Source organism: Nicotiana tabacum, chromosome 10 (assembly GCF_000715075.1).
Source record: "Nicotiana tabacum cultivar K326 chromosome 10, ASM71507v2, whole genome shotgun sequence".
In the NCBI taxonomy this organism is placed as follows: Eukaryota; Viridiplantae; Streptophyta; class Magnoliopsida; order Solanales; family Solanaceae; genus Nicotiana; species Nicotiana tabacum.
In genome coordinates, this window is record NC_134089.1 from 104,923,597 (window position 1) to 104,936,987 (window position 13,391).

Sequence of the window (13,391 nt, forward strand, 5' to 3'; positions counted from 1 at the left end):
TATAGGGAAACCTCTTTCCGATAATCGAAGAAAAATAACTTTATTAAAAAGTTAAAATATTTAAGCCAATCAAACATGAAAAAATTAAAAATATTTTTCAGAATTTTTTTTGTTCGTAACAAACATACCCAAAGTCTGTCGACTCTAGCCTCTTCATTTGTGTGTGTGTGGGGGGGGGGGGGGTTAAAGGCAGTGTCTTCATTTTGAACATGTAGAAAGCATATATTCTAGTGGGCCAAGGAAAGGCTACTTTAATTGTCCAACCAAAAGGAAGCACTTCCATCTCCTATTTTTTCCAAATAATCTTTTCCTACAAATTGGCTCTAATCTCCGTTAATTTTTCCCATAACATTAGTTTCCCGGCCTCGACCGAGCTACACAACAAATGTATTATCTATTAGCACATTTAACCTTGATGAAATTGCTGAATAATGAGTCATTTATCCGCTGTCATCATAAAAAAGTATAATAAAATGGTAAAGATTTCTTTACCCTTAGTTACATATCTTGAATTCGAACCCTAATAATTGAGTCTCCTTTGAAAGGATGCGCTAATTGTTTACCCGTAAAATACAGTTAAATTTATACGTAATTATAATAAGTGAATTAATTTGATCCCAAGATGATAAATAAATTAGACGAAAATATAAGACTTAGCCTTGAGGTTGAGATAAAACGACAAAAATCGCGATTCTGGGAGCTGGGCTTCCAAGGGCAATACTAACACTATAAACGAGCAAGAAGATAAAAGTATATTTGTATATTAAGCTTTGAATAGAATGTAGTATATATTTGTCAGAAAATATGTGCCCTTACAATGATAATAGGGCTCACTATTTATAGTTGCACCTAGGAAACAAGGTCCTAGGATCAAGATGTTCTTTAATAACAATTATGAGGGCCATTGAAGAATGTGTAATGGTAGGCAGTGAATGCCAAATTCTCTGTAACGGGCGTATACCTAATGCTGTAGAATATTCTCCATTAAATACTACCGGGTGGCAGGGGTTTATCTTGCCATTATGAATATCATTCTCTCCGATAACAAACGAGATCGTTGCCTTCAGACTTGACTGTCTTGTGTCTCTAGCTCCACGTGCCCCTTTCTCATGCGATCATTTAATATGAACATATTTTACTCTATACAGATAGTCCCCTTACTTTCCAGTGACATATTTTTGTGTCATCAGAAAGTTGGTAGAGGTACCTTTTTTGGACGAAAGTTCTCTGACCCTCCCTGAAAAGTTTCAGATGGTTGATTAGACGCACATCTCTCTGCATTTAATGCCCAGAACACGTGTCATCCCACGGTTCAACATCACTTTTACCGGTTATCGAGGTAATTATGGTCACGATTTTAGCCGCCTATTCCTTTACTTATATGCATCAAACTTCTCCATTTACATTTCATAACTTTCCAAACTCTCTCGAACTCTCTTTGCTTAACTCATACTTGTCTTCAACTTTCTCAAATCTTCTTCTCTAGCAAAAATCCTTTTCTCTCTTCGGATAACAATGGCATCTTCTTCAAAAAAACATTAGTTCTTCAAAGAACTAAGGTAAAGCTGATGACGCTCATCCTCCTACAGTAAGCACCATCATCCCAAAGAGTCTTGTCACAACTAAAGACTTCGAACAGAAGTACCCTACCGCTAACCCTCACACGTAGGTTGTTGGTGTGTATCTTTATTCTATAAGCCCTTCTAGTATCCCTGTTGTGAAGTAAGACTGTTATTGTCCTAATTTAAACATCATCGCTCCTGACCTGGCGGAGCGGATAACCTTACCCAAGAAAGGTTTACGTATTTTTATACGTATCCCTTCACTTTGGGGCCATTCTCTTTGAGCGGGGAGCTTGACTCTGTTATCACGGAGTTCTGCATTTGTTACTAGGTATGCCTGACTCAAGTAAGTCATTCTGTGTGGATGACAGTTGCTTGTCTCCATCGTCTATGCCAGGAGACGGTAAAAGAGCTAACCTTGGCTCGATTAGTGGACCTTTATTCCCCCAAGATTTTCTGGGGGCGGGGGAATGATAAATTTCAGCAAACGTGGCCACCATACTTTGCTATCCAGCATGGATGATGACAACGATCATGGATGGATGGAATAGTTCGTTGGAATTACCACCAGTGACATCATTCCGGTCACGACTCCATCCTGTCCGTAATTATAGAACTGCAATCGTAATTCACCGTTTGTCTTTTCTTCTATTAAACATTGCCCCATGTCGTTATTGACCTTTTTTCTTTCGCTTATTTCAGCAACTCTGTGGATACCACCTAGGGTTGAAGGCTTGGACCGGTGGGTCTAGAAAACTTTGGACGTCACTACGCCCGAGACCTGCACGTGGAAAGAATTAGCCCTTAATACAGGTGGAAGGCCAAAAATCATAGTAAGTCGAACTTATCTTGTTTTTACCTTTCGTATAAGGATATTGATTAACCTTTTTCTCCTGTTGAATTCAGGTCTACCCCAAGGTTCAGTTGTCGCCCTCAAGGAGGGCGTTTTGGCTAATCATGTTGACGTGGCGAGGCTGCTACAAGAGGTTTTTACCCGAACATGTGTCTCTGGGCCTGCTTTTAATGTAAGTGCTTCTTCTCGGAGTCTCCGACCGGAGAACACGCAACCAAAAAGGAGACGTTCCTCCGCAGCTAGGGGAGAAAATAAGAAGGCAAAGAATGTCGTGCCCGAGTTGTCTTTTTATGTTGTGGCGATAAACCCCGCGCCTGAGCCAACAATAGAAACTGCGATGATCGACGTGATGGAGAATTAGTGAAGAGGGGGCTTCTTTACATAAAAGACGACGACCTTCCTCAGCTCAATAGAATGCTCAATCTATTGAGTGAGGTACACCAACCGAGGATGATGCCTCGACACTTTGGAAGAGTATGTTATGGTGGAAAATACTAACTCTCATTTTCGAATCCCAGTTGTTGTGCCTAGTACCGTGAGTTTGAGTACTGAGTCCCTGCCATATTTGATTTATGAATAACCAACAACCAGCACTGCATTTGCCGCAACTGCTTTGCCATCAGCTTCATCTCCTTCATCACCAACTCTGCCTTCGCCACCAACAACTACTACATCATCTCAACTGGTCACAGTTTCCCAAAAGGCTGGTATCCCTCTTCGCCAGTCTCTAGTTCATTGGAACCTGGGGAAAAATTATGTTGCCCCCATAGAAGATCCCAAAAAAGGAGGAGTGTTAACATCTCGATTTCTATTGGATGCCATATGTTGTCCTGGCCGGTGGAACTTACAAACTGAAGCCTTTGGCTTTAGAAAAAGAAAGGGATAAAATACAAACTCTCTTGGGAGAGTGTTTGTTAAACAATGCCATGTACAACGCACCATCGGTATAGTCTTTATTTCCTTTATCATTTCTTCTATCTTTGTTATGGCATGATTTTGAATTTGTATTTTTGTTTCGCAGGCCAACTCCTTGCTTCTGAGGGCCTTCAAAGGTTGATTCGTGATAAAGAAGAACTTACCTTCGAGCGGGATCAACTTTTGGCTGAGAGAGATCAAACTGCTACTCACTTCTCAGAACTAGAAGCAAGAGGTGTTGAGGTCGTTGAGTTGGAGTCTCGGTTACAGCAAAGCGAGTAAGAAGTAGTGACTTTTAGCCAGGAGGCCACCCCATTAAGGGCACAATTTGAGGAATCTAAGGCCAAATGGGTTGAGGTCCATAATGTCGTTCTCGCTGCATCCGATCGCAAGGCTACCACTGCAGAAAGATTGAATAATTTGGAGGCAACCTAGAACTCCAAAACTTGAGAAGTTACTGCCGCCAAGGCAAAGTATGCCCGGTTGGAGGAGAAGCATAAGAGGACCATCGAGTACAATAGATTTTTCAGCTCTACTGTCTACGAGCTTGATGTCAGCCTCCAGGCCACCTGATCCACGCGGGATAACCTTTCTACCAAGGTCAAAAGACTTAAAGAAGAACTCCAGCACCGAGCAATTTCCCTCGTTGTTGAAAAAACATATTCTATGTATAATAGGAGGAGAAAAACCTTGGAAGAGACCAAAGCTGGTGTCATTGACTTTGATGCCGAAATTGCTAAGGCCTGTGAGCGGGAGTCAACTGCCAAAAGGGGTCTTCCTGCCCGACCTGATGCTATCGCCTCTTCTGGTTTCGATTATGAGTCCTCGAGAACTGAAGAAGAAGTGGAAGGTGATGATACTGAAGGCAAAAATGGCGGCATATCCACCCACTTCTCCAGGGGGTGTAGATGTTACTCTTCCTCCGAGTTCTGGAGATGTAGTCGCTTAGTTTTTGCTTTCTTTTCTTTTCCATACTTTTGTAATTGTACTACTTGGCGCGTTTTCTATGAATAAAAGTACTTTTTCATTTAAGTATTGTGCAAATTTTTCTATTTGCATACTTTTCGTTTAAGTATTCACGCAACTCTTTGCGTACTTTTCGTTTAAGTATTTGCACTCTTTTAGTTTAAGTATTTGCTCTAGTTTTACTCTTTTGCGTTGAATTGTGCAAGGCTTTGAGTGCATTTTCCCCGAGAGCATTTGGATTCCGGGCATAAGTTCTTCCGATATTAACCCTTTAATGTGAGGGTTTTATAAGAGAGGGCCCTCTTATGTTTATGGTGCTCTTGAAAGGACGTTTCATGTTCATTACAATAGTAGAATTTGAATTACTTGCTTAACTTTCAAATGATAGAATTAATTCACCGTTCAGATAAGAAACAAGATAGAAATTAAAGGATTTTTCTTTATTCCTTTCACTTTCAAAAAGTACATAAGCATTAGTTGTGCTAAAAATAAATTGTCATTACTTGTGGCTAACTTGTACAATTTGTTTCTACTGGGATGGCCGTCTAATCCCTAGTCTCGATAATACAACTTTATTTTCGGGTTTTGTATTCCGGTCAATGTGGCAGTCATTATTGTCGTATCCTCATATCATCCCCCTAGTGTTCGAATGTGAAGAATGCGAATTTGAACACTGGAAGACTTGTTCGAGATTCTACTAGTGGATATTTAGATAATCTTTAGTTCGGTAACAAGTTTCACTTACCCTTAAGAACTTTATTATCAAGCCAAAGACTATCTAATAAACCCCGGTAGCTTGCACTCATGAACGGTCGGGTAACCCTTGTCTGATAGAAAATTTCACTTCCTGTTAGGAACTTTTGCTACCAAGCCAAAGATTACCTAACCTCTACATAGTGATCCATCGTTTGCGTGGCTTATCGTTCTAAGGTCTTATTTCTGCTGACGAAGCTTCCTTCGTATTATGCTTTCCGTTGCTGCCTCGTTAAAAACCTTGTAAGAAAAATCCAATTGGGATAGAAATTAGACAAAGGAAAAAAGAATGCATCACATAATCACTTTAGTGTAGGCGAGGCCCATCAGCAATAGTATTTTTTGAGGTGTGCCACATTCTAGTTGATCGGCAACTTTTCTCCATCTTGGTTTTCCAACTCGTGTGATCCTTTTCTGGTGATGATTGAAACCCGGTAGGGGCCTTCTCATGTCATACCAAACTTCCCTGCATTGAGCTCCTAGGTGTTCGCAGTTACTTTCCTTAAAATCAAGTCTCCTACTTTGAAATAATAGAAGTTGACTCTTCGATTGTAATATCTTTCCATTCTCTGCTTTTAGGCTACCATCCTTATATGCGTTAAGTCCCTTCATTCATTGAGCAACTCAAATTTGGCCAACATTGCTTCGTTGTTTGTTTCTTCAATCCCCCAGAAATATCTCAGGGTAGGATCTCCTACTTCTACCGAGATTTAGAGCTTCTTCACCGTACACAAGAGAGAAATAAGCCCCCCCCCCCCCCCGTGCTTGACTTGGATGTTGTTCGGTAAGCCCATAGTACTCCTAGTAGCTCTTCGGGTCATTTACCTTTGGCTGCTTCAAATCTCTTTTTGAAATTTTGTATATTCACCTTGTTAGTTGATTCTGCTTGGCCGTTTGCACTCGGAAGATAGGGTGATGATGTGGTTCGTTTGATTTTTAAGTCTTCAAGGAACTTTGTGACCTTTGCGCGTATAAATTATGGCCCGTTGTCACTAGCTATCTCTTTTGGTATCCCAAATCTGCAAATTATATTCTTCCACAAGAAATCTACCACTTTCACATTTTCCAATCTTCTGATAAGGACCTACTTCAGCCCACTTAGAAAAATAGTCAGTTAATATCAAAAGAAATCTTACCTTACCGATTGCCGGTGGCAGTGGTCCAACGATATTCATTCCCCACTTCATTAATGGCCATTGAGACACAACTAAGTGTAGTGGCTCTGACGGTTGATGTACCAACGGTGCGTAACATTAACATTTATCACATTTTTGAACATAATCCTTGGCATCTTATTCCATCTGGGGCCAGTAGTATCATGTCCTAATTAATTTTAACACCAAGGAATTCACGCCTGAGTGATATTCGTAGATTCCTTCGTGGACTTCTCGCATAATATAATTAGCTTCGGAAGCTCCCAAACATCGATCCAATGGGCCGTGGAAAGATCTTCTGTATAATTGACCTCCTTTGAAACTATATCGCGTTGCCTTAGTGCGTAACGTCCGAGATGCCTTGGGATCTTCAGGAAACTTTCTGTGCTCGAGATAGTCAATTATCTCATTTCTCCAGTTTCAGAGTAAGTTGGTCGCATTTACCTCGTAATATCTATCTGCGCCCAGTACCGAGTGCATAAGTTGTACGACCGTACCGGAGCCCAATCCTTTCATTTTTGTAGATGAACCTAGATTGGCTAATGCGTCCTCTTTCGCATTCTTTTCCCTCGGGATGTGCGTAATTGACCATTCCCTGAACCGAGCAAGCAAATCCTGGACTTTCACACATACTTTTGCATGCGTTCCTCTTTGGCTTCGAAGATCCCGTAGACCTGATTTACTAAAAATTGGGGGTCGCATTTGATTTTTATGACATCGGAGTCTAGTCCCTAGGCCAGTTCGAGTCCTGCAATTAAAGCTTCATACTCTGCTTCATTGTTAGTTAGAGTAATGGTTCTTATGGCCTGCCTTAGGATTTCTACCGAGGGAGTGGTCAGTACTATGCCAAGCCCGGACCTCTTCACGTTGGAAGCTTCGTCCATGGAGATTTTGATTCTGATACCATCACTGCTTCTTTGGTAGCCAAAGGTAACAATCTCGGACTGAAGTCGGCCACAAAGTCGCCCAAGACCTGTGACTTAATCGTAGTCCTAGGCTTATATTCTATGTCACATTCACTCATTTAGACGGACCACTTGGCCGGCCTACCCGAAAGTTCAGGTTTATGAATAATATTCCGCAGGGGAAAAGTGGTCACTACTACTATCGGTTGACATTAGAAATAAGGCCTAAGCTTTCGAGCGGCTACTACGAGAGCTATGTCTAATTTATCCAGATGTGGGTAGCGAGTTTCTGCTCCCATTAATATTTTACTAATGTAATAAATAGGAGATTGTGTATCTTTGTCCTCACAGACTAAAATGGAACTTATCGCTACCTCCAAGACCGTTAAGTAGATCAACAGTTGTCCACCTTCCTCCGATTTTGACAGTAATGGAGGACTTGACAAATACCTTTTCAAATCCTTCAAAGCCTGCTGACATTGGGGGTCCATTTGAAGTTCTTCTTTTTTTGAGCAGTGAAAAGAAATCATGGCATTTCTTTGAAGATCGAAAAATGAATCTGCTCAAAACGGCAAGTCTTCCTCTCAACCTTTGAACCTCTTTTATGCTTGACAAATGATCCGGGATATCTTTGATGGCTTTAATTTTATCGGGGTTAACATCGATCCCTTTTTTGTGACAACAAGATTCCTAAGAATTTACTGGAGCTAACCTTGAACGCGCACTTCTCGGGGTTAAGCTTCATGTTAGCTTCCTTAAGATGTCAAAAGTTTCTTGCAAGTGTTTAAGATGATCACCTGCTTTCAAAGACTTAACCAGCATATCATCTATGTAAACTTCCATGGTTTTCCCTATTTATTTCTCGAAAATTTTGTTCACAAGCTGATGCTACGTGGCTTTAGCGTTCTTTAGCCCGGAGGGCATCACATTATAGCAATATGTGCCGAATTCCGCTATGAACGAAGTTTTTTCCTGATCCTCCGGGTTCATCTTGATTTGGTTGTACCCGGAGTAAGCATCGAGAAAACTCATTAACTTGTGCCCGGCGTTGCATCAATCATTTGATCAATGTTTGGCAATGGGAACGAGTCTTTGGGGCACGCCTTATTTAAATCCTTATAGTCTATGCATATGCAAAATTTATTATTCTTCTTTGGAACTACTACTATGTTAGCTAGCTAGTCATGATACTTTACCTCTCGGATTGAACTGATATCAAGCAAGCGAGTTACCTCTTCTTTGGCAAATTTGTTTCTGACCTCGATAATAAGACATTTTTTCTGTCTTACCGGAGGGATGTGGGATCCAGGCTTAGTGTGTGCACGACCACTTCCGAAGGGATACCTGTCATATCCGCATGCGGACACACAAAACAATCGATATTAAATTTAAGAAATTCGATAAATCTAGACCCGAGCTCGGGGTGTAGTCGTGTCCCCAAGTGGAACTTCCTCTCCAAGAACTTTTTGAACAATGTGACTTGTTCAAGCTCTTTCCTTGTGGATTTTATTGCATCCGTTTCTTCTGGTACCTGGAAATATCTTGGTACCTGATAAGATTTTGACAACTCTTCCCCTGGTTGACTTTGCTCGGCTCAGGAGCAGGCGTTGGTTCCTGTAATTGCTATGTTGCATGCTCTTTCCCTTTGCTACTAGAAACTGAGATTGCATTCATCTCTCTTGTTGTCGGTTGGTCACCTCTTATTTGTTTAATTCCCATGGAAGTTGGGATTTTCAACAACTAATGATATGTCGATGGCACAACCTTCATCTTCTTACATTCCGGACTTTAATAGTAGGATGAGTTGTAGTAATCCATATGAGCTTGAAGGGATTAAGACCATTCATGAGGCTATAAAAAATTTACGACTATGTTATTGTAATACCCCATAAGTTTAACAGCATTGATACCGTTATATACATTTGATATGGTATTTATTTTAAGTGAAACATTTTTGTAAAAAGTTTGAAAAATATAATTTTATATAGTTATTAATATTACTACTTCTGGATATGCTTTAAATTATATACGTAATATGGGAAAGTTTATAAATGAGATTTTCTTTATTGTAAAGATAGAAATTATTTTCCTACAAAGAAAAGAAGGTTATCTTTTTGCTAGTTTAAGAATTTAAGCATACGAAAAATTATACTCTTTATATGAGATTAGGAAAATTAGAAGTTGATAAAATGTATGTATTTTTACATGGATGTTTTGATGACATAATAGTGTATGTATTAATTTTATAAGGTGCCATAATTTATTAATATTTTAATAATAGTACATTAGAATGAGGACAAGACTATTTTCGAGGTTATAAGTATTTATGCTTTTTCAAACAAGTGATAAGTAAGTGTTGTAAAGGTCAGAGGGTAAACAAATCGAAGAAAGCAAGTTTCGTTGATGTTTGATATTTTGGGATAAAATACGGTCCAAGCTATAATACCCCATATTTATGAACTAGTGCTATACCACATGATTATGATAGTAAGGTATATGAATTGTATTACTCCCTCCATTTCAGTTTATGTAAACCTATTTTCTTTTTGGTCCGTTCCAAAAAGAATGACCCCTTTCTAACTTTGGAAATAATTTGGTTTAAACTTACAATTCTACCACTAATGAGAATCTTTTATAATCCCACAAATACTCTGGGTCCCTTTTTGACTTGTTTAGAACCACAAATTCTAAAAGTCTTCATTTTTTCTTAAATTCCGTGCCCAGTCAAACAAGTTCACATAAATTGGAACGGAGTGAGTAGTCTTTAAGTGAATCGAGACATAGAAATTATTGTGTGAATAATTGGTTAAATGTTGGTATAAATTCATGAAATATGGAATTTGTTATAAGTGGATAAGTGTCATTTGTATGAATCTACGTGGAATCATGAGGATAAAGGGGGCTCATGACTAATCAACTTTATAAGGATTACGATGGCAGCAAGTAGGGAATTTAATATTGACTAGGTAAGTCTTGGAGCTAGGTGACATGATTAGGGAGTTTTGGTGGCTTAGTCATCAAATTATTGAGGTGGATAAGTAATTAAAATGTTTGATAGGATTGATAAGCCTCCCAACGTGGCATCCAAGGAAGGCCCAATAAATGACTCTTAAGTCATGGAGCAAGACGACACATTTAGGAAATTGGTGGATAAGTTTGGTGAGAACATCATCCCCCATGCGGCAGCAATTATGGGTCTTGATCAAGAGAAATGGTGGCTCTTTGGTTTATGAGATTAGGTGACATTTTAGGAAAATTTGTGGGCTTCCACATGGCATGAAGTTGGCTAAGGGTGGCACAAAATGTGCACATGAGTCATAGCACTTGATGTGCTTTGCTTACACGTGAAATGTAAGCCTTAAACTTTCATGTTATTCTTTGGCAATTTGAGAGATAAAAAGAAGATTTCAATCTTTCCTTTTATTATTATGGAGTCCCCTTCCTTTAGAAACATAGAAAAAGCATACATCCATGATACTCCATATGTCCAGCAACATGAAATATGCCATGATCATAAGAAGTGCTTAGTTCTTGTTCAAATATTTATAGGAGCAAAAATTGTTCTTGGCAAGTTCAAGTAAAAGAGTTTGATAAATTCTTCAAGTAAGATATGTTAAGAATAATTGCTCCTTCCTTTGGCATGATTCAAGTAACGATACGTAAACGCAATGCGATTTCATAAGTGGTTCTACTCTTAGAAATTAAGGATGTCTATGTTATTCATTCCCGTAAAGTGATATTCAAGTATTTCTAAGTATGTTCCTAAGTCTATATTGAGGTATATGATAAAGATGTTAATGTTTATAATATAGTGATACACTCATCTTCATGAATTTACCACCGCGCTAAGGTCGGTTAGGCAATCATACATATTCATTTACCACGATGTTACGGCGGGTTGGGTAGTTATGTATCATTATTTATCAGTGGTTGGGCAGTCATATATTTACCACCGTGCGACGGCCGGTCGGACAATTACTACTTATCAGTTAAGCAGTCATGCATCATACGATATGGATAATAGTCTTAAAGAGAAGCATTATATATAAGTATAGTAAGTATGCACTTCAGAGATTCATGTTGATTCTTATATGTCTTTAATTAATGTTAACTTATTGTTATACTTCAGTTTCGCCTTACATACTCAGTACATTATTCGTACTGACGTCCTTTTGTTGGGGATGCTGCATATATGCTTGCAGGTATAAATAATCAGTTTGACGAGCCCTCAGAGTAGACGAGGTTAGTATTGAGCGAATAATCAGTAAGACTCCACCTCATTCAGAGTGCATCCAAGTCTATAAGTCATCGTGTTAGAGTTTTGCTACAGACCTATGGGTAGGGCGGTACGCTGTCCCATTTGATGTCAAATACTCTTAGAGGCTTTATAGATAGAGGTTCATTTTGTACAATATGTTAGAGGCCTTGACGACCCATATGTATTCATGTCTTAAGAAAGATGGTTCATTGATACAACGCTTGCCTACTTATAGTTATACATTACAAGTTGTGGCCATGTTGACCCATAATAGTTAGAAGAAAAAAAAGTTGCAGAGTGGTTCGCTCAGGCCAGTACGGCACCGGGTTCCAGCTACGCCTCCCAGGTTTGGGGCGTGACACATCTCGTGCAACCATGATTTCCCCAGGATAATATTGTAACCCATATCGCCGACCACCACTTCGAAAAGGGTCATCTTCATCACCCCTCGGTATTTGTGGGCAGCAAGAACTCTCCCCAAGTTGTAACACTTGCCAAATTGAACCCGGCGAGGTGTTTTGTGGCCGGAATGATACTTCTGGTGAGCTTGTCTTGCTCCAATAATCTCCACTGGATAATATTGGCCGACTTCCTAGGTCCACAAGAATATGTTTAATTTTAAAATCTAAGACATTTAGAGAGATTACCAGGGCATCATTATGCGGTAGCAGCAGTCCATCCGCGTCTTTCTCCATGAAAGTAATATCGTCCTCGGTGACTTCCCTAAGTCTGTTATTATGGGTTACCGACACCTTTGTCTTTTTTTCCGCCAAAAACATCACACCATTTATCTCGTTCCCCCCAAAAATCATGTTGATTGTCAAACGTAGAGGATCTTCTCCTGCTTTCGAAGGCTCCACGTTATTGCGATTGCGGGCATGATTGTTTTTAGCCCGATCACTCAAAAATTCCTTGAGATGGCCATTTTTCAGCAATGTCGCCACCTCTTCGCATAGATGCCGACAGTCCTCAATCCAGTGACCGTTTGTCCCATAGTATTCGTACCATAAATTAGGATCCCTTTGACTGGGATCAGATCTAATTGACTTTGGGAATCATGCTTCTTTAATGTTCCCCATAGCCGACACCAGCTCCACTACACTGACATTAAAGTTGTATTTGGAAGGCCTATGGTAGGAAGAATCTCGAGAACCAGATGTCTCCTTATTCTGCAATGACCTGTTATTTTGGCCGTGATCAACTCTCCTATTGGTAGAGAATCTATTCGTCGACCGGAAAACTTCGCCGCGTCCTTCGGCCCGTTCGTAGGGCAAAAACTGACCCCTTGAAGACCGTCGATCTGTGTCGAAATCATCTTTTGATTTCTCTTTATTCTTCTCCCAGTCCCGAGCTAATCATCCTCAATTCTTGTATTTGACTCGTACCGATTGTGAACATTTGCCCAAGTTGTTGCTTGGAACTCGAGCAAACTTTCTTTTAATTTCCGGAAGCATCGGAACTTCTCGGATTCAAACCTTTTGTGAATGCTTCAGCTACCCATTCGCCTGGTACGACTGGTATCAGTATTCTTTCTTTTTGGAATCTGGCCACAAACTCCCGTAACAATTCAGACTCTCCTTGTGTAATCCTGAATATATCGGCCTTTCGGGCCTGTACCTTTCTGGCCCCGGTATGGCCTTGATGAAAAGAGTCCGCGAGCATCTCAAAGAAGTTTATGGAGTGCTCGGGCAAAAATGAATACCATGTCAAGGCTCCCTTCGTAAAAGTCTCCCCGAATTTCTTCAATAAGACTAACTCAATCTTGTGGGGAGCAAAATCGTTCCCCTTCACCGTCGTTGTATAGGTGGTGATGTGCTCATGAGGATCTGAAGTCCCATCATTCTTTGGCATGTCTGGCATTTTAGACCGTTCCCCCCGACCCCATCAAAGTCGACCTCGCCCCTTGGGGTATTGTTGTCGACCCTCTACGTTGTTTGATTTGCGGGAGCATCGGGAGGAACTGGACCTCGTCCATCCGTGTTGTTGGAAGCACCCGACAAAACCTACTTCAGCTCTATCATGACC